Raw genomic sequence first — 6124 nt, forward strand, 5'->3', positions numbered from 1 at the left:
TGTTTTTACAAAGCCTATCTTTCCATTAGATGGTACTTGGTGACAGCAGTCACCATATTTTTGATCACACCTCATAAAAGAGAACTTCAAGAACTGCTTCAGAAAATGGCAAAAGCCACACATGGTGGAACACTCTTGTAATCCCAGCACTTGGGAGGCTCAGACAAGAGGATTGCTGGTAGTTCAAGGCCAGCCTGGGCTACATAGTGAGTCTCTGCCTCAAAACAAAGAAAAAAAGTGGAAAGAGTCTATAGCCATCCCACCCTTGACGCACTTGATCTCATCAGAAAGTGGCAAAGATGGATATGTGTGTTCTAAGCAAGGAGAAGAATTTTGTTTTTGTTTTTGTTTTTTGTCTTTTTGAGACAGGGTCTCGCTATGCAGTTCAGGCTGGCCTTGAGCTCACTTTGTAGCCCAGGCTGGTCTTGAACTCTCATCGATCCTTCTGCCTCAGCCTCCGGAGTTCCGGGATTACAGGCGTGCGCCACCACGCCCCTGGCACAAGGGGAAGAATTTTGAAGGCGATTAAGGACAATGCGTCTTTAAATGTAATAAATTTTTATTTTTGTTTATGTATTATTTTGGTTTTTTCCCAGAGTCTTGCTCTGCAGTTCAGACTGGCCTTGAATTCACTATGTAGCCCAGGCTGGCCTTGAATTCACCGTGATCCTCCTGCCTCAGCACCCTGAGTGCTGGGATTACAGGCCTGCACCGCCACAAATGGCCTCCAGCTGCTGTTTTTGCTTCTTCGGGGTGATGTGGGATGTTATTCAGTTAGGTATGAGTGAACGACCGGGACCTTTCTGCTGTATCTTCGTACATGGATTTAGGGACTTTTTTTCTCTATTTCAATCTGTTTTCCTCCAGTGTTCTAGGTCTTGTTCTTTTCTGTGCAGTTCTAACTATCGACATAGCTACCCCTGTGTTTTACATCTCAGCCCAGTCCTGAAGAGACTCTACCAGAGTTTTATGGTGACTCCTAAATCTCTGACGCTGAGCCCCAGCCCTGTACCAATTCAATCGCTTTTTAACCTGTGGTTCCCCCAGAGCCACCCTTGGGCTGGGTGCTGACCACTTGAATGGGAAGCAAACCAGGCACCAACACTGCCAAGCCGCAGTAGGGAAGAGAAACTTCCAGCACAGCAAAAGGGTTGTGATTGCTTGTAAGGGAGAATAGAAAGGAAACGTCTGATAGTCTGAAACTTGGGGTGTAGTGACTTGGGGTGAAGTGGGAGTCACGCAGGCCACTGGCACTGCCCATATGAAGGCAAGTGCACAGGAGGGCAGTGAACGACCAGACATGAGATCGCGGCTCCTCCTGTTGGTGAGAGGAGCTCTAAGAGTGAAACTTAGGCCTGGCCAGGACATTCCGCTGGTGGGCCTGCTGCGACGCCAAAGCACGTCCTCAGGGCATCTCGCAAGAAAAGTCCCACCCTTGAAGGGCGGAAGTAATGACCTGCGGCGACCCACCTCCCGGCATGCACTGCGGCCAAAGGAGCCGGAAACTGCGGAAAGGGCGGGACCAACCTTCCTCGGGTAGCTGATTGGGCGATCTCCTAAACCGGGCAATTGATTGGTCGATTCTCGGAGGCGGTGGCGGCGGGCACAACTGTTGTCTCTGTCGGGTGAGTCCTGAGTTCGAGTATGGGCTCTACCGACCCCACAGTTTCCTCGCGGCCTCGGATTGTGACCCCCTTTGCCTCACTCGGCATCCCGGCCTCGTAGGGTGTCACCTCGAGGGGCAGATCCAGGCTGAGGCCTCCTCTTTGCCGCCTTGTGTTCTGGGCTGTCTTGCCAGAGCCTCTGCGGGACACGTGGAGTCAGGGAGCGAGGTCGAGAAGACCCAGCCGCTAGGAAAGGGCAGGGACTGGGCGAGAGGACTGTGGAGTCGTGCCTGGTCCCTAGGGAGGGGCCGGGCAGGTTGGGTACCAGGGTTGAAGGGGGGTGTGGGTAAGGGTGACTGTACCTGGCTGGCTAAGGTCCGGACCCTGGGGGATAGCAGCGTCCTAGGGGTAACAGAGTGGGAGGCAGCGGAACCTTCCTTAAGGAAGGGCTGGAGAGCTGCCCCCAGGCCAGGACAGCAGTGGTTCTTGGCAGAGCTGAAGCCAACACCAAGATAAAACATGACAAAGCCTAATAAAGCTGTTCGAATTTGGTCTTTACTTAGATGAACTGGGGACAATTTGCAAAACTTTGATTAGCCAGGTATGGTTGGTGCACGCCTGTTATCCTAGCATTCTGGGAGCTGAGGCAGGAGCATCACAAATTCTGGCCCAGTGGGGGCAATTTAGCAATTTAGAAAGACCCTGACTCAAAATTTAAAAAATAAAAAGGCAAGGCCTGGCGGCCTGTGCCTGTAATCCCAGTACTTGGGAGGCTGAGGCAGGAGGATCACTGCAAGTTGAGTTGAAGGCCATCCTGGGGTACATAGTGAGTTAAAGGCCCGACTGGACTGGACTGCCTAGTGAGACCCTGTCTCAAATAAACAAACAAGCAAATAAAGGGTTAGGGACAGAGCTCAATGTGAAGGCCTTCAGTTCAACCTTGTTACTGAGGAAGTTTTGAAATGTGTACAAAAAGTACAGGAAAGTAGAAAAAATAGGATACCATTATGGGTACTTTGGATGGTATCCCATTACAGATTCCCCTGGGGGCCTCAACATTATCCCCCAAGTGGCCACTTCTGGTTGCATTACAGATATTTTAAGACACACCTCAAGTTCACACTAATGATTTGTTGATCTTAGCAACTAAAGTTACCTTCATGTTTAAAGGGTGTGAAAATTCACTCTTGCAAAATGAAGAGTGTTCTGGAGATCAGTTACACAGCAGTGTGTAGCACTACTAAACTGTACGCTTAAAAATGAGTAAGGTGGGGCTGGGGATTTAGCTCAGCGGCAAAAGCGCCTGCCTGACAAGCGCAAGGTCGTGAGTTCGGTTCCCGGTACTGGAGAAAACCCCCCCCCCAAAAAAAAAATGAGTAAGGTGAGCGGGCATGGTGGCGCACACCTGTAATCCCAGCACTCAGCACTCGGGAGGCTGAGGCAGGAGGATTGTTGCAAGTTCAAGACCAGCCTGGACTACAAAGTGAGCTCAAGGCCAGGCTGAACTGCATAGCGAGATCCTGTCTCAAAAAAAAAAAAAAAAGAAAAAAGAAAAAACAAGCCGGGTGTGGTGGCCCATGCCAGTAATCCCAGCACTCAGGAGGCTGAGGCAGGATTGTTTCGAGTTCAAGGCCAGCCTGGGCTACAAAGTAAGTTTAAGGTCAGCCTGAACTGCATAGTGAGACCCTGTCTCAAAAAGAAAAAGAAAAAAAAAAAAAATGAGTAAGGTGGGCCAGGCTTTCCCAACTACCATACTGAGGGGCTGACTCAGATGATTGCAAGTTTAAGCCCTGTCTGGGTAATTTTAGCAAAATGCTGTCTCAAAATAAAACAAAAAGGGCTGAACCCATACCTGATGACAAACACCTGTAAGCCCAACACTCAGGAGGCCAGTGCAGGAGGATCATGAATTTGAGGCCATCTGGGACTATGTGAGACCCTGTCTCCACGGTAGAGTGCCCTTGGGTTCTAACACCAGAACTGAAAAAAAACCAAAACCATATGTATTTCATATGTATTTAACCCTTTTTTTCTTATGTGGTGCTGAGGATCCAACTCAACTACATTCCCAGCCCCTTTAACCACAATTTTTTTTTTTTTTTTTTGAGACAGGGTCTTGCTATGCAGTTTAGGCTGGCCTTGAGCTCACTTTTGTAGCACAGGCTGGCCTTGAACTCCCAATGATCCTCCTGCCTCAGCCTCCCAAGTGCTGGGATTATAGGCGTTCACCACCACGCCCAGCTTAACCACAGTTTTTTTTGTTGTTGTTGTTATCTTTTTGAGACAGGGTCTCACTATGCAGTTCAGGCTGGCCTTGAGCTCACTTTGTAGCCCAGGCTGGCCTCGAACTTGCAACAATCCTCCTGCCTCAGCCTCCTGAGTGCTGAGATTACAGGCACCACCATGCCTGGCCACAATTTTTTTTTCTTTTTTTTCTTTTTTTTTTAATGAAAGAAAAACACTTTACTTGTAAAGAGGAAACAGAGGGAGAAAGGGGAAGATAGCTACTCTGATAAAGTATCAGAGTAGGGGACTATGGAAAAATGGAGGACCCATTGGCCCTTTGTTCTTAGCTGTTTTTCATACCTGTTTATTTTTTTATTTTCTGAGTTGGTTTTTTGTTGTTGTTGTTGTTTTGTTTTTTAACCACAATCTTTAAAAATTTCTTTTCTTTTCTTTTTTTTTTTTTGGTTTTTCTCCTGTACCCGGAACCGAACTCACGACCTTGCGCTTGCCAGGCAGGCGCTTTTGCTGCTGAGCTAAATCCCCAGCCCCAAAAATTTCTTTTCAAATTAGAAAAAAATCTAATTTTTTTTTTTTTTTTTTGGTACCGGGAATCAAACTCAGGACTTTGTACTTGCCAGGCAGGCACTTGTGCTGCTGAGCTATATACCCAGCTGGAAAAAAATCTAATTTTCAAATAAAAACATCTAACTTTCAGTTTGTTTGTTTTTTTTTGTTTGTTTTTGTCTTTTTGAGACAAGGTCTCGCTATGCAGTTCAGGCTGACCTTAAGCTCACTTTGTAGTCCAGGCTGGCCTCGAACTCCCAATGATTCTCCTGGCTCAGCTTCCCGAGTGCTGGGATTACAGGCGTGCGCCACCACTCCCAGCTAACTTTCAGTTTGTAATGAAAAATTACTCATTGGCTGAGTGGAGGTGTTTGGAATTGTATTCGAACTATGGAGAATCTGGGTTGAGCCTTTTAATTCTGGTGCCAGAGCCCTGGGACCTGACCCTGCCTCTGATTTAGGCCAGAAGGGAGGGTTGGTCCAGCCCAGCTGTAGGATCTCTGAGTGTTTGTTTCTTATAGTCCAAAGCATATCTTTGGCCCAGAGAGAGCGTCTGTGCCACCTCATGCCTTCACTCGCAGCATGGTGAACTGTGACTTCACTCCTCTCTCCATTCCCATTTAGGGCCCCTGGGTGGTCTGTCTCCCAAAGATATCTACTTCCTGTCTGCCTTATGTACCACACGTAAGTCTTCGTGTATCTGAAGCCCTGGCTTTTCCCTGTTACACAATCTTGCACACCCTAGCTTTTCTCCAAGTGAGCCTTACAAGGCAGCCCTGGAACCTGACCCCCTTAATTTGAACTATATGATGACACAGTAACTGTGAGTTTGGGGATTTGGGCACTTTGTGTGTGTGTGTGTGTGTGTGTGTGTTGGTACATGTACATGATACATCTTAATTCTTTTTATGTCCCCTTCCCACCCTTCCCCCTCCTCCCATCTCTTGGTCCTCTTAGCATTTGCAAAAGATCTATATCCCTGTTTCCTAGTCTCTTATTTTGTTCTTTATTTATTCTTAGGATTTCTAACATGACAGAAACCATGCACTCCTTACACTTTTGCATCTGATTTATTTCACTTAACATTATGGTCTCAAGATGCATCCATTTTCCTATAAATGACTCAAATTGATCCTTCTCTATAGCAGAGTAATTCTCCATAGTTCATAAAATCACATTTTTTTTATCCATTCCTCTGTTGATGGACATGTAAGCTACTTCAAAAGCTTTAGCTATTATGATTTGCACTGGTATAAACATGGATTTGCATATATCACTGTAATATTCTTTCACTCACAGTTGCACGGTGAAGGAAGATGCGTAGAAGAAGAATAGCTGGGTCAAATAATATTTCTATTTTTAATTTTTTTCAGGAATGTCCATACCAATTGCCTTCTGTCTTGTTTTGGTACCAGAAATCAAACTCAGGACCTTGCGCTGTGCCACTGAGCTATATCCCCAGCCCTATACTGATCTCTGTAGTGGTTGTGCTAGTTTCCATTCCCACCAATAATATAGAAGGATTCCTTTTCCTCCACAGCCTTATCAGTATTTGTTATTATTTGACTTCTTGATGATGGACGTTCATTCTGAAGTATACTGTAATCTCAGTGTTGTTTTAATATGTATTTCTGTAATGGGCAGAGATGTTCAACGTTTTTTCATGTTTTTATTGGTCATTTGTACTTCTGAGAAGTGTCTATTCATTTCGATCCCCCATTTTCTTCTCC

The 6124-nt window shown here is 46.3% G+C and overlaps 1 protein-coding gene across 2 annotated transcripts in view; it reads left to right on the forward strand.

Moving 5' to 3' along the window:
- The first annotated feature begins 1535 nt into the window (after positions 1–1535).
- The window catches only part of Snupn (snurportin 1), a 19476-nt gene continuing 14887 nt past the window's right edge, over positions 1536–6124 (forward strand). The window contains exons 1-2 of one of the 2 annotated variants that reach the window (XM_005393504.2): positions 1583–1625; positions 5019–5078. The gene's annotated coding sequence lies outside the window, so the exon portion shown is untranslated. Of the gene's footprint in view, positions 1626–5018; positions 5079–6124 lie in introns of both variants that reach the window. The other variant, XM_005393503.2, reaches the window with a different exon arrangement.

The sequence above is a fragment of the Chinchilla lanigera genome, unplaced genomic scaffold (assembly GCF_000276665.1).
Source record: "Chinchilla lanigera isolate Chin_1 unplaced genomic scaffold, ChiLan1.0 scaffold00049, whole genome shotgun sequence".
Taxonomy (NCBI): Eukaryota; Metazoa; Chordata; class Mammalia; order Rodentia; family Chinchillidae; genus Chinchilla; species Chinchilla lanigera.